This window comes from Fukomys damarensis, unplaced genomic scaffold (genome assembly GCF_012274545.1).
Source record: "Fukomys damarensis isolate Sample0158 unplaced genomic scaffold, DMR_v1.0_HiC HiC_scaffold_25, whole genome shotgun sequence".
NCBI lineage: Eukaryota > Metazoa > Chordata > Mammalia > Rodentia > Bathyergidae > Fukomys > Fukomys damarensis.
This window is the reverse complement of record NW_022900937.1, coordinates 33,158,191-33,184,019: the sequence shown is the minus strand read 5'-3', so window position 1 is coordinate 33,184,019 and position 25,829 is coordinate 33,158,191. Positions and strand designations below refer to the sequence as shown.

General features: G+C 47.1%; 1 protein-coding gene across 16 annotated transcripts in view; it reads left to right on the top strand.

Annotated features, from left to right (window-relative positions):
- Nucleotides 1-25,829, top strand: part of Myt1l (myelin transcription factor 1 like) — a 382,656-nt gene that overhangs the window by 35,660 nt on the left and 321,167 nt on the right. For all 16 annotated transcript variants that reach the window (XM_010629088.3, XM_010629085.2, XM_033756162.1 and 13 more), the window contains exon 2: nucleotides 5,669-5,767. The gene's annotated coding sequence lies outside the window, so the exon portion shown is untranslated. The remainder of the gene's footprint in view (nucleotides 1-5,668; nucleotides 5,768-25,829) is intronic.

Sequence of the window (25,829 nt, the reverse complement as noted above, 5' to 3'; positions counted from 1 at the left end):
CTTAACTGTGGGAGATTACGCTTGCCCGATGCCCTTTCCTTTTTGGTATCTTTGTCTCATGTCCATGTCGTCTTTTTAAAATGTGGAAGTAGATGGAGTCTAAGATAGCCAGCTTGAAGTAAAGGCCAGGACCCCCCACCCCTTCCCTGGCTGAGCTCTGCCTGGGTTTGAATCTTAGCTTGTGTGGGTGCTTGCACCGTCCCTGCTCACTGCATCTAGAAATTCTGACTTTCCGCTGTGCTGGTGCCTGTGGGTGTAAGCCGACTGCATGACACTTAGGGCCAGGGTTGTGATGGTGAATTTCCAAGCCAGCGTCAGGACATAAATACCCACGCTCCCACTGGGATCCGGAGCTGACTCAGGGAGGACTTCCCCAGTGGCAGATTACCTCCTGAAGCACTCTCTTCCCCTCCCTCCTCCTCCTCCTGGGATCCACCTCCTGAAGCCCTGGGGCTGGGGTTGGAGTGCAGCTCTGTTTGTAGCCTGACGCAGGTGAGCTGAGGCTGGGGATTGCTGGCTTTGTAGGCTGCTAATTGGGTCTATATCAATCTCTCCCTTTTCATCTCCTCGGATGATAGTAAGAAAGGCACACAATGTCTCCCATGTCAAACACTGTGAATACCGGCCACACACAGCCCATTTGAAGAGGAGCTTTGGGTTGGCTTGTACGGTCTACTTTTATTGCATGGTAGCACCACTGAGGGTCACCTGTGTTCTCAGGCCCTCAAAGCCCAGGCCAAGAGGCATCTCACCCAGTGCTGCAGAAGGACAGCTCCCAGGACAGCGCTTAGGACCTTATCATTGTATTGTTGCCGTCAGCTGCCCTCTATGTTAATATATTGGGAGTCTGTTTTGTATTTACTTCTCAAAGCTCAGTTTTTCCGTAGATGTACATGAAAAATTAGTTCACTGGCCTGAAAACGTCATAATCAGGTTTTTAATAAATTAAAAGTATGAACTATTCTGCCACCATAATTGAAATATGGGAACATATAGCATAAGCCAGAAGAAAATGTGATACTACAAAGAAATGTACACAAAGAAATAAGCATTTAGGCTAATAAGCAAAGAAGCCAGAGCTCTTGTGCCAGCTTAAGATGGGACATGCTGTTTTGACACTGTGGAGATGCCCATTGCTCCAGCCGAGGGACAGTCCCCTCCTGCCCCCACCGCACAGTGTGCTCACCGGAGGGCTCTCTCCCAGACTGGATCGCCACTGGCTCCCTTGACCCCCGGGGAGCTCGACTTGCCTCCTTCAAGAGCCACTGAAGCCTACAACAGAAGAACATGTTAGTAAACAGCTGGACGCTGACTGCAAAAGGGGCAGAAAGAGTTAAGGAAATCATTATCTTTGAGAAGGTAACTTTGTTGAGTTGGAGAAGAATGTAAACTGGACAATCCCAAGACTGACCCATGGATGCTAAGGCTTTCTAAGAAGGATATCTTCTCCAGGCGTGGTGGCGCACACCTGTAATCCCAGCACTGGGGAGACTGAGGCAGGAGGATCACTGTGAGTTCGAGACCAGCTTGGGCTACATAGTGAGTTCCAGGTCAGTCTCAACTACATAGTGAGACCCTGTCTCAAAAAACCAAAAAATAAAAAAGGATATCTTCAAACTCAGCATCTTTATGTGGCCCCATTCTGATAAAAAATCCAAATCTGCCTCACTGTAAAATTCACCTGATGAGTAAGGCTAGATCAGTGCTGTCCAATAGGAATATGATGTGAGCTGCAGAATTACCTGGGTGATGGCGTGCATTTCAGTAAAGTTTAAAAGTGTTTCAAAAAGAAGCAGATGGAACTGGTTTTACTAATACAGCTACCTATCCTGAAGCACAACAAAGTTCCCAGGTAATCAGGACACACTGACTAGCGAGCCCTGAGACATTCTCTTTCTTGGGGTGTCACCCCCACTTTGGTTTGCCCAGGCAGAGCTCGGCTGCCGATGACCCAGAGAACAAGGAGTCCTTGCTCGGTTCTACCAAAGATTTTGCTCCATCTGGGTCTAGGAAGGTTTTCTTTAAAAAAAAAAATAACTTTAACTGTATGGAGGGTTGAGTTTAGTGGTTCAGAGGACATGGTCAGAAATTAGATGGTCAGGGTTCAAGTCTAACCATCTGTCATTTATAAACCGAGTGACTTCAAGTCACATGGTGTCTTTGTGCCCGGCTTTGCCATCTGTAGAAGCAGTGTTATCAAGCATTACTTCACCATGAGGACTAAATGCCGCAACACATGGCCAGGACTTGTGCTCAGTCTCTGTCGTAGAACCTTCTCCACACGTCTTCCTTTTCTGCAGACCCGAAGGTTGGCACAGCAGAAAACAAGAGCAAGTTTTCTTGCTAAGAGTGATGCTTGTTTTGAGAAGACTATGAAAGGCTTAGTGAACATGGCAGTGTGGACTGATTGCTCTGGCCGCCAGCTGATGTCCAGCCTTGAGCCAGAACATGGCCCTGCTTAAATCTTCAGGACAGTGGATTCCAGCATCAGCCTGGTATATTGGGCTTGCACAGGCCCAGCCAGAGTGCTGGGGTCACAGAAGATCTGCCTGGCATGTTGGGGTCACATTTATTTATTTATGATTCAATTACATTATTTATATAATTTAAAAAACAAATTCCCCAACTTGCTGCAAGCTAAGGCTGGATTCCAGTTTTTTTAGTACCGGGGATCAAACTCAGGACCTTGCGCTTGTGAGGCAGGTGTTGGAACCACTGAGCTAAATCCCCAGTCCCATGTGTTTACATTTTTAAGATGATTAAAAGGAAAGAGTTGGGACTGACCCTTGCTGGCTAAGAAATACTTGCTCAGGTCTTCCCAAGATTTTGCTCTGGGTCTATGAAGTTTTTTTTAAAGTTAACATTGATTGTTCTGAGGGTTGAGTCTGGGGGTTAAGAGCACATAATCAGAACTGAGATGGTCAGGATTCAAGTCTAGTATTCTGCTGCTTATAAACTAAGTGTCCTTTGTTACTTCAATTCACCTACCGCAGAGGGGCTGGCAGGCTTGGACCCAGTAATTTTCACTAAGATACTGGTGATATTCAACAAGGATTGCAAAAGATAACACCAGACGGTGAGCAACTTGATCTAGTCAATGCTTTCAGAATGTTTAAAGTCCAATACTCTGTTTTGATAAACCAAGAAGTCTTAACTGTTGTAGAATTATCTGAATATTTTAAAGAAAGTAAATAATGTGGCAAAACCCAAATAAAAGCAAGGGTCATGTTGGATGCAAAGTGTTGTGTATACACAGCTGTGTCTCTATGTCCTCTTTCTCCAGCAGGATGGGAAACAACTCAGCCAAGCCTTTTCTGGAGAGGTTGCCCTGCCCTGCAGGAGCCCATAAAGCCAGCCTGTGTTTGGGGGTTTGGCAGCTAGGGCACTGCTGGCCACAGACAGTGTCATCGTCTTCCTCTTCTTCTTCCTCTTCCTCTTCTTCCTCTTCTTCCTCTTCTTCTTCTTTTTTTTTGTACCAGGGATTGAACTTGGGTCCTTGTGATTGCAAGGCAAGCAGCAAAACCACTAAGCTACATCCCTGGCAAGGACAGTGTCTTCTCTGCAAAGAGTTTTGTATTAATTCCATGCCCACAGGAGGCAGGCATGCTCTAGCCCATGTACACATCAGACTTGCTGCCATTTCACTTCTAAAGTAAAATCCCAAGGCCAGACATTCCCATAAATATCTTTTAATGGGTTCTTGGTCTTCTTTTTATCCGCTTATTAGAAACCATCAGAAACTTGATATCTGCATTACTTCTTTTAAAAGCATACATCTGTTTCATTAGATTTGGAATGAACAAAATGGTCTCCACATCTTAATAATGATGTCTTGGAAGAGCCATTGGCTATTTCTGAAAGAGAATGTTTCTGTGTGTGAACCAGTGTATTCACTGAGACTGGGTTTTCTAAAGAACAAAGAGCCCAGGATTTTTGTTTTTGAGAGTCTGAGAAACCAGCCTGGAGAAGCAGAAACCCTGCAGGTGGAAGGAGCTGTCCCACTGTGTGCCAGCTGTGTCTCCAGGAGCTACTGAGTCCCAGCAAATGGGGCACAGGGATAATGACACCAATGTGAAGACTGGCAGAGATATGGACCCAGGCACCTCATCAGAGATTTCTTCTAAATCCTCACTCTTGGTAGCTGTTCTTATTTGTGCATTTCTTAATGTGAAGATTCCTTTTTGTTTCCAATCAAGGTCTTTTTTTTATTGCCTGCATTTGAATTACACTGTGAATTTTTACTTTACAGCACATTTTACTTCATTACATGTAACGTGTGTATTGGTATGCCTAAGACAAATCAATTCCACTGTTAGACAGGAAGAATCTGGGGAAGGGGACACTAAATACCAGAAAAGTGAAGTATCATTCTAGATGTCATGAGTCTGGACATGTGTGTGCATATATGTGTGCATGCGCACGTGTGTGCGTGTGTGTTCCTGTGAATTCCAGTGACAAGAAACCACACCAGTATAACTGGTGGCCACGAAAGAATGACGCAAGTGAGCATAGGCAAAAAAAAAGAGAATGATTAACATTTGTTAGGGTATCTACGGGCACAGTGTCCCAGGAGCGACACCAGATGCAAGGTGTGACTTCTGGGGAGGACCCGGCCCGTGGAGCTAAGGCACAGACACACACTTGGAAGCAAAGAATTTCATGTTTCATTTTTCCTCCCACAAGAGCTGCTAAAATTGGGATGAATGTGGTTTGCAGTTGGGAAAAATTGAATTAATGTTGCAAAGGAATTGTCCTTTGCTTGGGGTACTCATGTGACCCTGGAAAACAGGATCTATCAGAAACTTCCTCCCTCTGGGTTCCTGTGCCTTTATTTTTTATGTTCCTCTAATTATTTACTTATTTTGCAGTATTAGGAATTGAACCCAGGTCCTTCACACTGAGCTCCATTCCGACCCTTTATTCTTTTTTTGAGGCAGGTTCTCAGCAAGTTGACAAGTCACCCAGGCTGGGCTCAAATTTTTAATCCTCCCTGCCTCATCCTCCCAGAGTGCTGGGATTATAGGCATGTGACACCAAACCAAAATGCATTTCTCCATGGCACTGGTTCTGATGCGGCCTTAGCTAATCTCACAGATATGAGATGGGATTGGACCTTCTCAGGTTACAGGTCTGGAGTGAGGGTACAGGCTGGGGACTGTAGCCTGTTGGTCATGTGTTCACAGCAGGCTTCGTCTCATGCCCTGAGCTCCCCTCTGACACACATCCCCCTTGTGGGGTCTCTGCAGAGGAGCCTGATGTGGTGGAGTAGTCCAGTTTCCTCCACCTGCCTTCATCGTCTCCTCCTCATTAAAGCACAGAACTTTGCTTAAAGGCACCACCTTGGGCTGAGGATTTAGCTCAGTGGCACCACGCCTGTCTTACAAGCTCAAGGTCCTAAGTTCGATCCCTCCCTGTACCAAAATAAATAAATACATAAATACATAAATAAATGATAATGACATAAATAATAAATAAATAAATAATAAAAGCACCACACCTGTAACAAGCAGGAGAGACAATCTGCCCCAGGGCTGGCCACAGGCAACCTGTGCTGAGTGTAACACAGGCGTGCAAGGCCTCTGTTGAGACATAGGGAAGCTGTGTGTCCATGAGGACATCAGAGAAAGTCCCAGCCCCAATAACAGCTTCTCCTTCCTCTCTTGCGCAGGGAAGGTCACGTGGAGGCTGCTGCCAAGGTCAAAGTGCAGCGCGTGCTTGGCGGGATCTGGCCCCACCCTCGCTGACATTTGAGGAGTCCTCGAGTGTGGTAGGTTCGCTCCAGCACAGCTTATTGTTGTAGTAGGAATAGCACCTGAAAGCAAGTAGAACCTGGGGTGCAGTCACAGCTGATTTGAAATGAGGCCAATTGAGACAGAGCCCTTTTCTGCCCCTTCGCCTTTTGACTTTAGATGTTTCAATTGGATGTTGTTGTTAGTCAAAATATACATGCAAAATGTGTACATCAGCTCCTCTCTTTACGCCAATGGGAGCTGTGTGCGTATTCCAGATAGTTCAGAAACAAGCCAAATGAAGCAGAGAACGCTGTCTAAAAATGTATTTATATATTTTGCATGGTGTTTTGGATTTCCTCTTTCTCTGTTCCTTCTACCAACATGGTGCCTGGGGATTTGGGGTTCCTTCCGTTCCTTCCTTGAGGCCAGCATGGGGGGTGAGGTCCTCAGGATGTGGCTGGGGTCCTGCCCTCCCCTGGCAGAGATACAAGGCCGACGTGCCCCTGCTCTGGGTGCTGCTACACATGCTGACACCCATGTTCTTATGGAGATGCGTGTAATTCTGGCAAGACTGCGGGGAAGGAATTAATCCCTGGGCCTGATGTTCTATGTCTACTATAAAATCAATTGCTTTTTTTTCAATCTTATTGAGTTTATTGGTACTTTTTAAGTATACAGTACAGTTACATTCATCATTTGAATCTTGTACCCTTACATGATAAAATCAATTTCTAATTGTTCAAGAAAATCTCACCTTTCAGACATTACATCTTTACTCTTTTTTACCTTCAGGGTCAACATTATCAGCAACTTATCCTCTAAATGTTGTCATTTGCATTAATGTTAAACTGCCAGAGTGATAGGGTTTTTTCTTAAATGTTTGTTTTCTTTACATAATTAGCATATGCCCATTATGAAAAAGTTGGATTTATCTCAGTGGTACCACTGCATACCTCATGAGCACAAGGTCCTGAGTTCAATCCCTGGTACCAAAAAAAAAAGTTGGAATATTTGAATAATACATGCAGTAAAAAAGTACTGAAAATCCCCAAGTTAGTAGTGACCACCATTAATTTAGAAGGGTTTAAAACTCCTTGTGATTGCTTTCTTTGCATGTATAGTTTTTGGTTTTGGTTTGGTTTGGTTTGGTTTTTTGAGACAAGATCTAACTACATAGTTGAGACTGACCTGGGACTCACTATGTAGCCTAGGCTGGTCTCCAACTCACAGCGATCCTCCTGCCTCAGCCTCCTGAGTGCTGGGATCACAGGTGTGCGCCACCATGCCCGGCTTTAGTTTTGGTGTTTTTTTTATGTTTATTAGTACATGTTTGCTATTATTTTTGTTTGTTTGTACGTTTCTGAACATGCAGCAACACATCTTAAGTTTTAGTTATACTTCCTCTCACTCTCCCACTCCCTCTCTCTCTCTTCCTCCCTTTGTCCTCCCATTTGGAGAAGATCTGTCTCACTGTTTCCTATTATCTATTTTCTTCCTTATTTCTACTCTGTGTTTCTCATATGATAGAAACCATGTGATGTTTAAACTTGTGTATCTGAGTTTTTTCACTTAACATTATGGTCTCACAGTGCATCCATTTCTGTGCAAATGACTTATTTATCCTTCTTTGTGGCCCAGTAGTGCTCCATGGTGTGTAAATACCACATCCCCTTTATCCGTTCATCTGCTGATGAACACAGAGGCTGCTTCAAAGATTTAGCTGTTATGAGTTGTTATTGCTGTAAATGTGGGTTGCATGGTTATGTCTTTAACTCCTTTGGGACAATACTGAGGCAGAATAGCTGGGCTAGATGAAATTTCTATTTTTTACTTTTTGAGGAATTGCCATACTGATTTCTGTAGTGGCTGTACTAGTGTGCATTCCCACAGACCATGTAGAAGGGCTCCTTTCTTCCTGCTATCTCACCAACATTTATTATTGTTGGATTTCTTGAAGGTAGGAATCCTTTCTGCATGAGGTGGAATCTCAGTGTTTTAGTTTGTTTTCCTTCGTGACCAGAGATGTTGACCATGTCTTCTTGTGTCTATTGGCCCTTCGCACTGCTTCTGCTGAGAAGTATCTGTTCATTTCACTCGCCCATTTTCTGAAAGGGCCTTTTACTTGGGGGCTCTCGTTTTAAAGTCCTCTGTGTATTTTAGATATTAGTCCTCAGAGGAGTAGCTAGCAAAATTCATTTCCTGTTCTTTAGTTTTTCTCTTCACTCTCCCCTTAATTCTATATTAAGCCAGGTCAGAGTGTCCATTTTATCCTTTTTACCTTTTTTCTCTGTATGCACCATACGTAGCTTTCTGTATCACTGAATAAACCTTCAGAAAATCGTTTTCGCGTGATGTATGATAGTTCATATCATTGGCTTTTTAAAGTTTCGCTTTGTAAGTAAGGTTTGCATACCTATTCTTCAACCTAGAGCTTCACATGGTGTTGATTATTTCCTGAAAACTCAGTCACAGCAGAGTCTGTGTCCACTGTGGGCTGAGAGGGGACGTCCTCTCCAAGGCTCCGTGCCCCATGGCTGTCGTGGCTCTGTGTGTGACACGGTGTGTCCTCACTATCACACAGCAACCACTGTGCTCATAATGCCTTATCTGAGAACTGCACCACCACCACCCCAAGCACTGTGTTCACTATTCTGCACCCAGAGAACACTGTAGGACACTTCTGCCCCAGGCTTCCCCTTGGTCATCTCCTTTTCATTATTTCTAAGAACAGAGAGGGTTTCCACTCAACGAGGAGCCTGTTCCACCCCAGAATTCCAGTAACAGCTGAACTTTAGTCCATTTATGCCAGGTACCTATGGATCTGCATTAAGCCTCTGAAGAGATACAGAATGAGGCCAAGTCAGCTCAGCGGCACATGTTACAGACCTGTGTTCTGAGTGTAACCTGGGTCACCGGGCTCATCTCTGTTTCACCTGGCAGCATTTCAGGATCTGGTGGTCATTGTCAGGTTTCCCTGATGACACAAGTTAAGTCGTTTGCCTGTTCAGGGTACTAAGCCATCCCAAGACTGAGCCTGCTGAATTCCTATGGAGTCACCAGTGCTGGCCTCAGTTCCTGACCACATGGAGGAGAGGCATGAGGACACGGGCTTGCACCCTTGGCACAGAATATGGCCCCAGGTAATCAGGAGTTTAGTTGTAGCTGTGACACAGGATGCCTCAGAGGTTCTGTGAGTTGTGTGAGGGACACACTGGACCGGAGACTGAGTAACCCGCTGGGCCCCTGCCGTGCTGCTGCCTTTGGCCAATGCTGATGTCCCCATCAAGACTGAGATGAAGGTGCAGGGATCTCCAGGGGGCCATACATGCAGGCTCTGGGTGGGGTTCTGAGCGTTGGATCACAGCACCCTGTGTGCCCCTTGGGTGTGGCTTGTGTGCTAGAAAACCCCTCTCTACATCCCGATGGTATCTCACACCATACCACAAGTGCATGCTCGGACCCCCTTGCATGGTGACTGAGTCCTTTGGTGGGCACAAATTAACTGAGTTAATCCTTGAAGTAACACTTACAAGCTGGGTGTGGTGACGCACACCTGTAATCCCAACACTCTGGGAAGCTGAAGCAGGGGGATCACACATCTGAGCCCAGGCTGAGCAACTTAGTGATTTACCAAGAACATGTTTCAAAACAAAAATTTAAAAAATAAAAATAAAGAAGGGCCAAGGATATAGCTCAGTACAAAGACCTTGGGTTTAATCCCTAGTGTTGGCAAAACAGTGATAGTGTTAAAATAGGAAGTGCTACCACTGCATTTCACAAAGGAGGAAACCAAGGTAGGAGGAGGGTCCTGTCACAAGCTCAGAGCAGAGCCCAGCTAAAGGGGCTCTGAGTTCCTCAGTGCTGCACTGTGCTGAGTGGAGAAATGACTTTGCTGCTCCATGTCTTAAACCGGAAATAACTTTTATCAACCTCTTGGCTGTAAGAGCTCAGTGCTTCCTTACCACCTTTCACATGTATAAAAAATGGAAACATCAACACATCACCAGTGACAGAGCCTTGTGAGTTGTACAGCCAGACAGGTAAAGGACACAGCCAATTCGCCAAAATGCCGAATCATAGTGGACGCACAGGCCAGGACCCTCCTGAGAGGAGGTTTGGAAGAGATTTGGAAGGTCACTTCCTGTGTCAGCCCATGCACTCATGTTGTTGCTTGTGCAAAATTCTAGGTCTTCTGGTGACAGCATCGATTGTCCGTTTCTTCATTTCCTCCTCCTCTGATACCTGGGTTGAGTCCTTCTCTTCTTCTCCCTCCTGTTTCCCTTATGTTGCGTCCTCGAAGCAGGACCACGAAATTTTCCATGTGGAAGATGCAGGTTTTCCGCCCGTGCTTCAGACCATAGCTAGGCTTAGGAGTTGCTCTGAAGTGTGGACCGGAACTGCTGTCAGCCTACCGGATAAAGTCACCCACATGACCGGGACACCAGGGAGTAGTGGCCAGCGGGGTCCCATGGGGGCTGGAAGAAACTGAGCTGCTCAGGAGATGTCTTCTGCCCTTGCATCCATCTCTCATCCCAGAGCTCGCTGATCGGGGACACACAGTGTCCCCTCATTGCCTCCAGACTCCTTCATTCCCCTTTACATGAGACACAGGCATTAAAGTAGAGCCAGCAGAAGATGTGCATACATATTTACTCCTAAAATTTAAAGCACCAACTGTTTAAAATCTCCATGGTATTAAAGAATTATTATCGATCCTGGCATCGTGGGACACACCTGTGATCCCAGCACTCTTGGAGGCTGAGGAAGAAGGATGGCAAGTTTGAGTCAAGCCTGGGCAGTTTAGTGACTTAGGGCAGACCCTGACTCAAGATAAAATATGAAAAGGGCTGGAGGATAGAACTCAATGTGAAGAAACAGGTTTCAATTCTTAGTACTGCAAAGATAAAAGGAATCATCAGTTTTTAGCTATGCTAATAATATTTATCACATGTGGTTGAAAGATAGAGGTCTTGTATCCTAGGGATATACCCTGAGACCTTTCCGGATCTGGTCCTGTGGCATCAGGAGCTTCCTTAAGTGTTGAAATAGTGATGGGGACAAACAGCTGTGGCCTGGTGACCCTGTCAGAGTCGACTGATGGGTGTGGGGGCTTATCGTGCTCCCCTGTTTGGCTTGGTGTCTGTCTGAAGGTTTCTTGTTTTAAATTTTGATTGGTCCATGTTGCAGTGCATAATGTCTACACTCCTTGTGGGGAGTTGCTGCATATACATACCACATCGGAATTCCATCCCTTCCTCCCTCCATCCATCTCTAGATCCTCTTCCCATCTGTAAAACATGTATCTCCCTGATTCCTATTATCCTTTTTGTAATTCTGTGCTTGAATTTATTTATACTTTGGGTTTCTCATACAAGAGAAACCACACTACATTTCAGCTCATGGGTCTGACTTACTTCACCTAACATTGTGGTCAGGGTGCATCCATTTTCCTACAAATGACTCCAATGTATCCTTCTTTGTGGCAAAATAGTACTCCACTATGTGTAAACACCACATTTTCTGTATCTATGCATCTATTGATGGACATATGGGCTACATCTAAGACTTACCTCTTATGAGTTATGCTGCTGTAGACGTGGGTGTGCATGGATCGCTGTGACATGATGTGTTTAGCTGAATGGGAACCCTCCTGACAGTAGCTGAAGTGATGCCTGATAGTTCCAGGTCCCCTTGGAAACCTGGGGTCAATGTCCTGACTGAGCCTCAGTTTCCTCATCTGTACAACAAGGAGAATAATGGTAGGAACTTGGTCAAACCCTGGTGCAGATCGAGGTGTTGTGTGTATAGCATGTTACAGGTACATGTTACATACAAACCATTCATGGCCCAACATATGGTCATTACCATGAGCTCTCCTAGAGGTGGGAAGTGGTGTTTTCATTTCCTCCCTGGATTTCTTATATTTGCAATTGGTATACAAAAAAAAAAAACCCATCCCTTAATTTTATACATGGAAAGTATGTTAGAATCATTAGTTATCTTTTCTATTTTAAAATCAAAGGCAGAATTAACTTGATAAGGACCTCGCTGTCACTGGGTGGATTTCTGCAGATATTTAATGGAAATGATTTTAAAAACAAGTTTCTAAACTTTGCTAAGGATATATTATGGGTTTTTTCCTTGCAGGTAAGTTTGGTTCATTGATTAGACAGGTTAGCCATAACACTGACTGAATCTTAGGTATTTAATTGTTTTTTTTTCTTTTCTTTTTTTTTTCTGTCACAAGGGCTATAAAACTGCATTTCCCCCCATAATTACAGTTATCATGAAACCACTTCACTTTACATAGCCCTGGATTCCTCCCTTTCCCTCTCTCTCTCTCTCTCTCTCTCTCTCTCTCCAGTTCAAGGAATTGAACCCAGGGTCTTCCCCCCGTTTTCAGGCACCATCTCAATGAGTCTCAAAGTTTCCCAGGCTGGGCTGGAACTTGCCATCCTCCTGCTTCAGCCTCCCAAAATGCTGGGGTTTCATGGTTTCTTAATGCTGTGATTTTTCTTTTCTGCACTGCTGTATCCTAACAGTTTTCCTATGAAAGGAACCAGTGCTGGGGATTTACACAAGGGTGTTTCCCAAGGAATGCACACCCATGGTCCACAGAGCCAGGGTTTCAGAGCCTGGGGGAATGTTAGCTCTTTTCTGCATCCTCTCAGAAAAGTCAGCTTTCTCCTCACCAGTATAAGTCACCTACATGACCCTAGGGTCACAGAATAGAAGGCTCCCCACTGGGCTTATCTTTGAGAACCACTTGGTAGAAAATCACTAGGTGTGAAAGGTGAAGGTGGGTACAGACCTTGCATTCTGGAAAAGTAATCAGAATCTGGCAGAGAGCCAGGCTGACACACACAGCAGACACGTGATGCTGACCTTGTCCTTAAGCCTCCAGGAAGGGGCAGGGAAGCTACTTTGATGGACAGCCCTGATGGTGCCCTGGGAGGTGCTGATGGAGCAGACTCTGACATCTGATGTGGAGGAAAGAAATAGGAAGAGGAAGCAGGAAAGGGCAAAATATGAAATGGAAATAACGCTCCTGTATAGAGAGGGCACAACCCAACAAACTGTCGATCACCATCAGCAAACAAGGATGATGTCAGACTCAGCCTTCCCAAACTTCCGTTGGCTCCACAGGTCATGCCATCACTGTGTGACAAAAGCCCTGGCATTAGTGGCATCAGGAACAGGAAGAGGTTCAGCTGACCAAGAGGAAGTGGAAATTAGTGAACACTGATAATGGGCATCTCCCGTCACTGGTCCCACTGCCCAGTCACTGAGCCTTGGATTTGTGAACTCGTCCCCCTGTAGTTGGAAAAGACTTTGTCAATGAACTGCCATATTTTTAAGATTCAGAAAGCTGCCTGTGCTGGCCAAGCCTGTTATCCCAGCATCCTGGGAAGCTGAGGCAGAATGATTGTGAGTTCAAGCCCAACCTAGGCAATTTAGCAAGTTAATGAGACCCTGTCCAAAATCTTTAAAAAATTAGAAAAGGCTGGGAGTGGAGCTCAGTGCAAAGGCCCTGGGCTCAGTCCCCTGGGATGTGTCATGTGTGGCAGAGCCCAGAATGAACTGAAGCAATGAGCCAACTTCAGATGGCACAGCAGAAAGCATGGGCCTTGTGACATGCTGGGCAGCAGGTGCAGCAGGGGACTGGTGTCAGGAGAATGGACTGGACAGTGGTTGGGATTTCCTGGCAGAGGACAGTGGCTGGAACTCTCTTTTCTAGGAAGTGAGTGTATGGCATGATGGGTGTGTTGACTGCATGCTGAGGATTGGTTTGGAAGGGCCTGGGCCTGGATGCTGTTATCCCATGGGCAACGTGCTGGGATTCCTCTTACAGGTGTCATGGTGCATAGGAAGTGTGTCCAGTGCAAGTGTGCGTGGTGCGTATGAGGAGGGGGCGTCCAAGCAGGTGTTGGTGTATTAGTGATCTGGGGTAGGCTGAAGCGTGCTGATGCAAGCTCCTCAGGGCAGAGCCCTGAGGAAACCATGTCCCCTCTCCGGGCTGTGGGGTGCTCACCCTAATTGCCTCTGTGTGGCCCTTATTGGGTGCTGAGCTTTGGAATATGACGTAGATGGGGGGAATCAGCAGGGCACCCTCAGTGCTAAAGCCAGGGACACAGTGCAGAGCTGAAAGGAGTTGGATTTATCCACTGAGTCTCCTCCAGGGCCCCACAGTAGTGTCCCTGCGGTGTGGCCTGCTATTCAGACACAGCTCACCCTCAAGTGTGTGCTACAGCATGCACACACTAGTGCATGAACACACACACACACACACACACACACACGTGCGCGCACGCGCCTGTATTGGATCCATTCATGAACACTCACTCCTTTCCAAATACATGCACTGCACCCTCCTGGGCAGAGCGCATATGTCTGCCTCTAGGAACACCAGCCCCTGATACCCTCAGACGAGCCCCTGGATGGAGCGGGCCTGGGTCGGGCTCTGCTGGGGGACTTATTATGCCCAGTTTGCCAGCATTTGTCCCTCTGGTCTCATGAGGGTGTCTGGAAGGGACCAGCCCACCCCTGGGCGAGGTCTGCAGGTGACACATGCAGAGGGACTCATCCAGAGCGTTCCATCGTGCGCCCATGTGGCTGGCGTCCTATTGACTGCTTCCTTTAAAAATGTGCTTTAATTACACTAGACCTTCTTCCTCAGACGATTCCCCTCAGTCTCAGAAATTATTTTGAAAAAGAAACAAAGCCCACATTTGCTGGAACAAAATGCTTACTACCCTGAAAATAGAAGCTTAGAGTTTTCACTTATTGACAGTAATTAAGAATGTCCCTTTCCCTGGTCTCCTAAATTTCGGGAAGAAACTTTAATTCATACTGCACAGAAATCCCAAAGACATTTGAGTACTTCAGAGGCATTAGCCTGCCCTCCTCCCTCCTCCGTCCCTTTTCTTCTCTCCTTTCCTCCTCCTCCTTTGTGCCTAGCATTCAGTTTCCTTTATACACACCAATGAGAGGTATATATTTGAGTTTCAGTTCTTTATACTCACTTCCTAATTATTTGTTTAGTGTTCTTGGATGGCTTTATATCATACTTCTTCCTTTTAATGAGAAGTAAAAAAGAACATGACTTCTGAGTTTCACCCACAATACTCCTTTCTGTGGGTGGACAAGAAGGGGCACTTTTACATAGCTCTCACCTCCCGAGGTGCACAGAGCGGTGTAGCCATTGTCCTCATGATGCTCTCCTTCTTATAACCGTGGGGATCTGGAGCTCAAGCACGCTGACCTCAGCAGCTTGGTACCACCCCAGGAGGCTGTGCAGCTGCCATGGGCCCGGCTGCGTGACCCCAAGGGCCCTCCACTCTCTGTGTCCTTCCCACCTCCCCCAGGAACTGGCAGGGCCCTGTCTGGGAGCCCTCATGGGGACCACTTTCTAGGGAGGAAGGAAATTTTAGTCCTGCTGATATGGTGCTTTGAAAAGGCTACAGAAACAATAGTTTCAAGTCCTGTAGGACTACATGGGCTGACCAAGATATACAGTGAATGTTTAACTTCTAAAAAATGATGACAGTTAAAGACATGTCCTGAATCCCCCTCAGAACAACTCCCTTGTTTTGAACACCCTCATCCCATCATCCTTGCTACGTTATAAAGCAGTTCAGGAAGGCTTTCTGGATGTCTTCACCAGGTGGATCAAAAATACTGTACTGCTGCTGAATGCCATCCAACATAAAGGGAAGCTCATAAAACCATGACATTGTGTCTTCATCCTTATTCAACCTTAGTCACCAGCTCTCCCACCACGTGACTGCTGGCTCTTCTCAAAAGTCACAGTGACCGTGAAAGGGAGACAATTTGAATCCATCCAGGACATCGAGGCTGCCAGGACAAAGCAGCTAAAGACCTTCGGGAAAGAGGACTCCAGAGCTGCTGCAGGAAATGGCAGGGACAATGGGACGAGTGTGTTCAGAGTGAGGAGAGGATTTTCAGGGGATTCATGGTGGTGCATCTTTTACTGTAATAAAATTTCTTTAAATTTAAATATAAATTTGAAACATCAAAGAATGGAATTGGGGGAAGTCCCCACTTAAACATCTTCTTTAGCAGTGGTCCCTCAAGTATGTTTTTCATCCTTATGCAGAATCTCTCTTCGTATTGGTTTTGATTTTCCTGTTATCTACTATTTCTTTCTCAATGATTGAACATTATCAGTTTTATATTATTGATTCCTGTGCTCAAAAATTTAAGGCTGGCATCTTAAACTCCATGAACACCATAGGAAATGCTTGCACATCTTGTCATGTGCATGTCTGAGAGGGCAAACAATAAGTAGATAAATTAAGATGTTTTGTGTGAGATAAAGCTGTGAAGGAAAACTAGGCAGGACAGAGCAAAAGCAGCACAAAGGCAGGGAGGTGGGCAAGGCATTGTTTTATTGTCATGCATTGGAAGGGCCTGGTTGAATAGGAGACTGCAAACTCCAGGAGACAAGGAGCAAGTGAGCTTTGTAGGTGTGGGGAAGGTACCATGCAAAGGTCCTGAGGCCACAGAATGCTTAGTAAACAGTCATTTGGCAGAGCTATGGGGAATGGCTAGAAATATAGCAGGTTGAAATGCAGAGGATGCAGGGGGCACCAGAAGGGCTTTCCCTCCTGCTAGTGAGACAGTAAGCTGGGCCCAGTTCCAGGCTGATGGGTGACCTAGTGTCATGGGTCCTTGGAAAGGAGGTTCCTAGCACTGGCACATGGAGATGGCACTGGTTTGGATGGGGGTGAAAGTGGTGGGGTCAAAGTGCTCAGGATGAGGGACAGTGGGAGCCTCTGAGCAGAGAGAGTCATCAAGGGACTGAGGGCGTGCTTATAACACTGCAGGGGCAAGGGGGACCTTGTGACACTAATGGGCACTGGGTGAAGGGCAGTGGACAGAGGCTGAGCTAGGGGCACTGCCAGCTGCCCCCTGGGCCGTGGGCATGGGCAGAGCACAGCCACCCTGACCACAGCAGGGATGGTGGGAACAATATGGCCCAGCCATAGACCCCAGGAAGGCCTCAGTGGCAGTGTGTGAAGTCCCTATCACGAGTGGGACAGGTGACCAGCCATGGCTGGAAGCAGACACAGGCTCCTGGGGCATTTGCTTTTACTTCTGTTTCATTGAGAAGGGAAACAGAACCACCCAGGAGCTTGGAATTGGGAAAGGTGCAGTGGAGATGGAAATTCAGGTGGTAGGAACCAGGGCAGGTGCCGCATGGTGGCACTGATTCCTCAGGGACCGGAAGCCCAGGTGCCCCTGGGAATGGGAACAGGGGACAGAGTGGAAGGAGGGGACGGCAGGGGCAGGGTCTGCCCTTGAGAACGTGCTGGTGACAGGTGTAAACTATGATACTAGAGCGTGGCCAGGAAGAGTGACAAACAGCACATGGCAGGAGTGTGAGGAGCAGAGCAGAGCTGGTGACAGGATGCACCCAGAGACAGCAGCCACAGGCCAGTCAGGGTTGGGGACAGAGGAGGGGATGGACACCATCAGGACCAGAGAACCAGGAGTTGGAACCCAGGAAGTACTGAGAGAGCCGGGGCGATGGACACCTTGGCGGTCTTTGGTGTTGGGGACATAATTTCCGCCTTAATGTGGGACTGCCTTGCTGGGCCATGCAGCGCTCAGTGGGTGCCATGTATCTTGTGAGTTTGTAAATGTGACAGAAGAGACTTGTTTTTCCCTCGGAATTTTTCTGGTTTTGATCTCTCTCTTTCAAGTCCTATCTGTGTACCACCCACAGGTACAGCACTTCTGTGAGGAACTAAGTTGTGTCTCCCCAAGGTCCATATGCAGAAGCCCGTGACCCAGTATGACTGCACCAGAGATGGGCTTGTAAGGAGGATTCAGGTCAAATGAGGACACAGGGATGGATGGGAACTTTGTCTGGTGGTAGAAACTAGAACATGCTGTCTGTCACACGAGGACACAGGGAAAGTGGCTGAAGCCTCACCAGAATCCAAATTTCCTGGTATCACCACTGGTATTTGTGAACTTGGGGTTACAAACACAAGAAACAGTCTTTTGTCCATGGGGATAATGGAGCCAGGAGAGCTCCCCGTGGCTGTTCCCAGGCGATGACTAACTTCTAGTGGGGTTCCTCGGGGATCCAACATAAAATCCACATTCTCAGCGCTGCGTTCACTTGTGACCAAGTGGTTCCAAACTGTTCAGCCAAAATGAAACAAAAGCCACCTGTCAGTCCTTGCTGAGTGTCCTTGCTGAGAATGTTCCCACGAGATGGAATGTTGTGACGGTGAGGATCTGCAACCAGACGTGTACACACGCGCAGAAGTGGAATTGGTGAGGGATAAGAAGCCAGCGTGCATGGCACACATGCAGACAGGAGCCTGTAAGGGGTTGGAAGTGGCACCTGTGCAACGCATGCAGAATGGGATCCACCGTGCTGGGCGTGTGGCTCAGCGTTGTCTGATAAAGTGGGACAGAGCGGAAGAGCGTGGGACCCTTGTCAACATCAGGGACTTGTGTATTCTGTCATAATAAAGTCAACTGAATGATGAGAAGGGAGGCAGAAGGAGCAGGGCATGCTAAGGAGGAAGGTGGTGAGGGACAGGGCGTGGGTATTTGCCCCCCTCCCTCAGTCTGCAGCCCTGAGCTGACCAAGCAGGGGGAGCCTGGGGACACCGGGAGGCCCAGGGCCAAGTGCACTTTCTTTATTAAGTACTTGGGCCTGATTGCATTTTGTCCTCACTGTACTTTATAACTATACTTTTAAAATTCCTGCATACATTGAGTAGCAATTAGGGAGATTGGTTGTATTTTTTTTTTTCTCTGCTCATTTGTCATTTGGGGGAGGGCAAGCCTCAAGTTGGACTTGAGTCTACAGCTGAAGTAAGAGATCGTCCCTTTCCCTTCCTCTCTACCCCTCCCAACACCTGGCACCTGGTGGGGTCTCAAAAAACACATCTTCAAAGAGGATGCGTAGTTCTGTGTGAGTGGGTAAGGCTAATAACTGGCCAGCTGTGACTAGGGAAATGCCAAGCTTGCCGTTGATAGCAGTCAGAAAGCATTGCTTTCCTCAGCACGGGCTGCACAAGACTCATATACCAGGGGACTTGAACAGCAGGCCTATGTTTCTCTTGGGCCCAGAGACTGGGATGTCCAAGCTCAGTGCCAGTGCACCTGGGGTCCAGTGAAGGCTCCCTTGCAGTTTGCAGAGGGCTGCCTTCTCCTTGTGTTCTCAAGTGGGAGACAGAGAGAGAGAGAGAGAGAGGGAGAGAGAGGGAGGGAGGGAGCGCTAGCACTTTCTTGCTTTGTAAAAGACCACTGATCCCCACCAGGGGCTCCATCCCTATAACCTCTTACCTCCCAAAGGCCACATCTCCCAATGCCACCACCATGTTACAACTTTCAGATATGAATTTGGGGAAGACAGACATTCATTCCACAGCACGTGCATGCACACACACACACATGTACAAAAAGGAAGGTTTCTAACACACATATATGTGTGTGTATGCAGTATTGTATGATTTCTGGTAGTAGATTGAGCAGAGGTGAAGGACTACATGATTTGGGCATAGCATGAGCTCATTCTATCAAGGCTGAAAGAGGATGGAACTGTACAGATGGACCCCCTGAGATTCTTCCTTGTTGGTCAGAGGAAGAATACATAGGTCAAAGATACTGCAGAGAATAAGAAGACCTAAGCAGGTCAGAAGCAGCAGATGTTGCTGAGTTTGCTGGAGCTGGGGTGGCAGAGCCGTGGAAGCTGGACTCAGCTGGAGGAGCTCGCTGTGGTGTATGCAGCCAGGGCTTGCTCGTGATCACCCCACTCAGCTGTGCTGCGATGGTGCTCAGCTTCAAAAAGGTGAATCTGCAGAGGCTCAGAGGCAAACACAGCCACAGGGAGTCCTAGCAGGAAGGAACCGTGATAGCAACAACCTAAGATCTGCCTGCACATAACACAGTTGCAACTATCATCTGATTTCCTCTTCTCACCTGCTGAGCGATGCAGAGCCTGGGCCTCCTTGTTTGTAGGACCAAAGAGACTGCGAGAAGTCACCAAGGTGCTGCCCAGCATGGGCTGTGTGGCTGGAAACTTCCCGACCCTGCCCCATGCGCAGCAGGGAGCATGTATTTAGAAACTTCCAGAGCAATTGGCATTGAGGCAGCATTCGAGGGCATGATCCTTTGAAGCAATTTTTTTATTGTACTTTATAAAACAATTGGCCTAAAATAATTGTACTGGAATTTTTTTTTTCAAAATCTCGCTCCTTCCCACGCATGATTTAGGACCTGAGACTCCATGATGTCAGCAAAGAGAGACACGGGCTGGGATGCCCGGGAGTCCGTCAAATTGTTCTTTCTATTATCTTTGTAGGTAGTTGTTTGTTTTGTCCCCTTCCCTACAGATTTATCTACATAATTATATTTTACTCAAACTCATAATTAAATGAGTCTGAAATCCCTGAACGTACAACCCTTGCCTTTAGCAGGGTGTTGCTGAGATCCTGGAAGGGGGAAGCCAGCTCAGAGTCACACCTAGCTCAGGTTACTTCCAAGCCACAAAGACACATCACTGAGAGCAGATTGCTATGTGTTGGAAATTAATGAAAAATAGAATTCCTCCTGAAGATTCTCTGGTGTAGTTTCCCGAGTGAACTTGATTACCATTGATTTCATTGATTTGTCAATTTATTAGCCACCACAGTGGTTTCCAAACCGTCCCCACCCAAGTTGTTTAACAGGAATGCTCTGCAGTGATTTTGGTTAGACCTCCAGCTATTTTTCGAAACAAAAAGATTCATGAATGATTTTCATAAGGTATGGCTTGATCTAAATGTGGACGGTTTGACCTTAAAAGAATAAATTTTTTATTTCAATCAAAGGTGTTTGTGTCCCATTCCCCTCTGTTCTTTCTCTCTTATCTGCTACAACCCTATCAGAAAATTGGTCACTTTATGTGCAAATTCACAAATGATTATTCTACTCATCTCACCGATTTTCTATCCTAGAATGTATGGAAAATAAACCTCTGTAATTTGGAGGTGGATTATTTTATTATTTCCATACTTTTTTCATTACTCCTCATTCACAGTTTATGACAGAAAACTTTGATTATTTGGAGTTCAAAAAAATAAACTCCTTCGGTCCAAAGTAGGTGTATACCTGAACCGAACAATACGTAAGGATTTATTGGAAAGTGAAAAATGACCTTACTTTAAACTCTACACCACATTTTATGAGTCTGCTTCTCCCGTTTTGAAATCCCCTTCTGATATTCCCCCTCCAAATCTCACCCTTTATTGATATTCATTAGACGAGTAAATGAACTGTAAATGAGTTTTTCAAGGTAGATATGCAAGGCAAGTACTGGATTTATAGACTTGCAGGGATCGGATGGCAGGGCTTTGAGATGCTATTCCCAAATCCTCCATCCTTGGTCTTTGTTCCACATCACACGTTTACTTGAAGGATCCGGTCCACCTGCAATCTTATCTCTCATCTTTGCAGCTCAGTTGTGTCTCCCTGACCACAGCTTCATAGAACTCAAACCCCTTTGTGGAATGCTGCTTCCTGGGCTCCCTGTGGGTAGCTGGCGCTGCTCCGAGCCTCACCCACCCAATCTGTTCTTCTCACTGGGGTCACACTGGTGCGTGGTTCCATCCTCCTCCTGCATGTCAAGTGCAGAATGCAGGCCACCTCCGATGCCCCTGCACACTTTCCCTGACCACACAGTCATTCCTGCGATCCTGGATCTTGTTAGTGATTTTCTCCTCTGTGCCTTCCTGACACTGGGGCCTCCTGGTTTCTGGCAGTATGGCCCACGATCACATCTGCAGTTTCTGGTTTTGCGTCTCCAACAGTCTGCAGCTCAGAGCCACCCCAGTGGGTGAAACTCGGCTTCTTGGTTTCCATGTCCCCATCTAGCACCATGGAAAGGACAATGTTGTGCAGGCTTCCTGTGAGCATGACTCACCCTGCAGGGAGGAGCACCTGGCAAATGTCCCCATCAGCGAGGGACACCAAAGTCACGGTGAATATGGCTTTTATCCTGGGTGTCACAACCTTTAGCAGATTCTTTCTTGTTTTATGTTTCACAAAACTGCCCCCCCCTGCAAAAGCTGTGCCCCCACTATCACACAATCTGCACAGGGCCACACTTCCCACACCTCTGAGTGCCCAGCTGGGTTCCTCTTTGCTCCAGCCCTGCTTGTCTCCATGCGTCTTAGTACCTGTGACCTCGGCCCCAGGAACCTAGGACACAGAGCCACAGTGAGAGGCAGGCCCCGCACCTGCTCCCTGATCTTTGCTCTTACCGCTGCACCTTTGATGGCTCCAGGCAGAACACAGGAAGGGCCCTATAGGACCCTTCTCACCGCTCTCCCTGCCCAGCTGGGGTCAAAGCTGGGATCCCGATGGAAACACCCTGGCTTCCTGTTATGTATGGAACAAGCATTCCCACTAGGAGCAGAAAACAGAGCAGTGAGATAGAGCTGTGTTGAAAGCCTTGCTCCTCCCTGTGTTATCTCTGAGGTTTGGACAACTCTATTTATCTGTAGAGAGGGTAGAACCAGCTTCTACCTGACTGAGCGCCATGGTGGAGACGGAATGAGCTGATGCTAGTGAGGTCCATGGAAGTCGAGCTGAATGACTTGGTCTGGTGAGCTCATTTCATGTGGGTAGCTGCTGACCCCAGCAGGTTGGTGCCTGGGGCTGTGTGCTGGATTTCTCCCCTCTCTTTGCCCAGCCTGCGCTCTTTGCTGCTCACTAGGGCTGGCAGAGGCCACCACACATCCTCAGTGTGGACTCCCACAGACTTCCTCTTTGGGTGCTTCTACCCATCATGCCTCATTGCGTTCTCAGGCCCCGCCTCTTGCAGTGGTCTTCCCTTCCTTCCCAGTATCACTGTCAGAAGCTAAGTGCTCTTGTTCCTACCACAGCTGTGGGGAACATGTGCCCCTGCTGTCAGCGAGACGAAGGGTCTGCATGAGGCTCCGCAGCACCAGAGCCCAAAGTCTCACAGGACTGAATTCTCCCGGGCCACCCTGGTCTCACCACTTTCCCATCACTGAGACACAATACTTGAGCCATAGTCCTAAGGAGGAAAGGCTCACTGTGGCTCACAGTTTGTAGGGGTTTCTGTCTACAGTTGGCTGGCACTAAGGCAGGGCAGCATGGCAGAGGGGCCAGGCAGAAGAGGGCTAGATACTCACAGTGTGGAAGCAGGGAGAGAAGGGAGGAGGAAGGGAACGACCCCCATGTCCCACTTCCTCCCACAAGGCTTCACCTCCAACGCCACATTTAGCTATGAACTCAGCAGAGGACTCATTCATGACCCAACCACCTTCCATAGCCCACCCACGAGCACATGAGGCTTGGGGGGACAAAGATGCAAACCATTATACCAGGGATATGGTGTAGATCAAAGGTATCCCCGAAAGTCTCATCTTGTCAGAGATGAGATTTTGGAAAGTGCCTTGGATCAGGAGGGCTCTAACCTCATCCTTGGATTAATGCACTGATGAGTGCAAAATTTAATGGCATTACTGGAGGAGATAAAAACAGGAGATGGGGCACAGATGAAGAGACTGCGTCATGGGGGCGTGCCCTTAGGGACTGTATCTGGTCCCTGGCTCCTTCCTGTCTAGCTCCAGCTCTCTGCGCTTCTTGCCTCCCATGAGGTAAGCAGATTTTCTCCGTCACACTCTTGTCTGGCTTGCCGGTTTCCTCCAGTTCTGCTAGAGCCCAGGGTCTCTCTCTTACTGGAACCATAAGAGCTGCCATGTATTGAACATTTCTTTGGACTTACCATACGGTGTACTAAATGTTTCATTTACCTGATCTCATAACTCTGATGGCAATTTTTAATAGATCCCCTCGTCTCACCAAGCAACAAACAAAAAACTGAACTTCAGCCACCCTTTTTTAGAGTGATGAAGCAAGAATTTGAACCCAAGTCTGCCTACCTCCTAATTGGTTGCTTCAATCTCATGCTCTCCTCACCTTTGCATGCCCTGAAGTGTTTACCCTTCTATCTTGCACATTTGAAGTGCTTTTAAAAAACAAGGTGGCTAAACAAGGGGCCCTGGGACTTGCTGTTCTGCAGTCTCTCACTCTGGAAGGAGTGTCCAGCGTCCCCAGACAGTGCTGTGAGTCATCACTCTGAATTCAGTTTCAGGTCTGACCTATCAGTGTCATTGAAATCCTGGCTGAGCCACCACCCAGCCTGCACAATCCCCCAGGAGCTGGCTGGTTTCGCGCACCATAGGACACTCTTGTGCTCCTTTACTTCCTCAGTAGGTGGCATAAAGAGCCTGCAACTCAGCCTGTCCAAGTCACCCATACCAGAATCGATGTGTTATTGCTCTCTTGGGTTGTAAGGATGCTCGGCTATCATATTCCGCAGCTTTCTAATTGCTGAAACATAATACCTGACTTCCAGAAGTCAAGAGAGGAGAGGCTTAATTTGATGATGCTTGCAAAGGGTTTAGTCCGTGGTTGGCTGCTCCACAGCAGAAACGTTGTGGTAGAAAGGCAAGGCAGAGGACCCCTGCTCACCTCATGGCCTCCAGGAAGCAGAGAGAGAAGGGAGGAGTTGGTGAGGGAAATACACTCTTCTTCAAAGGCACTCCCTTCAGTGACCCACCTCTTCTCATCAGGCCCCCTCCTATAGTACACACAGCTGTATACTCACCATGGATGAGTCACTGAGGGACACAGTGTCACCATGATCCAGTCACCTTCCAAAGCTTCAACTGAACACAGGAGACTTTGGGGGGACACTCTAGGTCCACACCATAACAGCTGTGGTCTCATTTCTCCAACTTCCACTCCTTTATAAAGTAACTTACAAAGCACGGTTCTTGTGAGTTTGCAAATCACTGGGGGTATTGAGTGGAGGAGGGCGAGAGGTTCAGAGCACCATATTTCTGATGTCACAGGGCAGCATGTAGATGTGAAGAAAGAAAAAGGCATTACCCACATGTTTCAGGGCTCCAGCCTGGGGTGGGGATTCGTGAGAGCAGAGACATTAGGTCTCAAGAGAGCACAGTAGTTCCCGCTCAGGCTGGCCTGAGACTGGAATCTGGAAACAGCAAGTGAGCTGTGCTGAAGAGGAGGCTCTGGAATGGACGTGAGCTTCGGTCTTACGCATGGCATTAAGTTCTGGCCCTGCTGCCCTGGGTCATCGGCCAGCAAGCTAACTGTGCTCAGCCCCAAGGCTTCCGAGGGATACAACATGGTAGAATTGTTGCAGGGATTACGTGACAGGGGGCACATGCACTTCCTAGATAGCCTCAGGCTGGATGTGGCAAAAACACTCAGAAATCCTCTCTGCAAAGCCTGGCTTCCTGGAGGCCAGCGGCAAGTCCCCTTTTCCTGGGGACTTGAACTCCAAGCCTGAACCTTGGAGCTGGGAGGTGAGGAGCACCCAGGTGTTTCGCCTACAAATAAAACTCTTCCAGCTTTCCATTCTGCAAGTGATTTTAAACACACAGTTTTCTTAAACGCTGAAGGAGGACCATTCCCAGGAACAGTAATCAGTTAATTAGTCAAAAAGGAAAGCTACATTTGGTCATTCAGGGAAGAGTTTAATTTTACTACCTCCTCCATGGGCAATGATAGCACTCATTTAAGTGTTATTAGTTTCAGTGTGTTTTATATTTTAAATATTTGTTTCTGGATTTCTGCCTTTTGGGGAAAAAGAACTTTTTATTTGTTTGCTTTGTGCTATTTTTTTCCTTCCTTTGAAGAGGTAGATTTTTCAGTACCTGAGATGTATGTATTTGTGTCTCCCAACTGGGTAGCGCATCAAAAATCCTTCCTAACATTCAGAAAACTGACAAGGACTCTGCCCAAATACCACATGTTGAAAAGTGACTTTAGTTGGACTTGGACTGAATTTATTTGAACACTTGACTAGCTAAAAAAAATTAAGTTAGCAGCTAAGATATTTAGACAAGTTTTTGTTGTTGTTGTTTCAATTTCCGGTACCAGGGATCAAATTCAGGACCTTACATTTGCCAGGCAGGTGCGGCACCACTCAGTTACATCCCCTGCACTGGATCAGGTTTTATAGTTGTAGCTCCTGTGATGATTCTGAAAACTGTTTTGCTTGGCAGGATA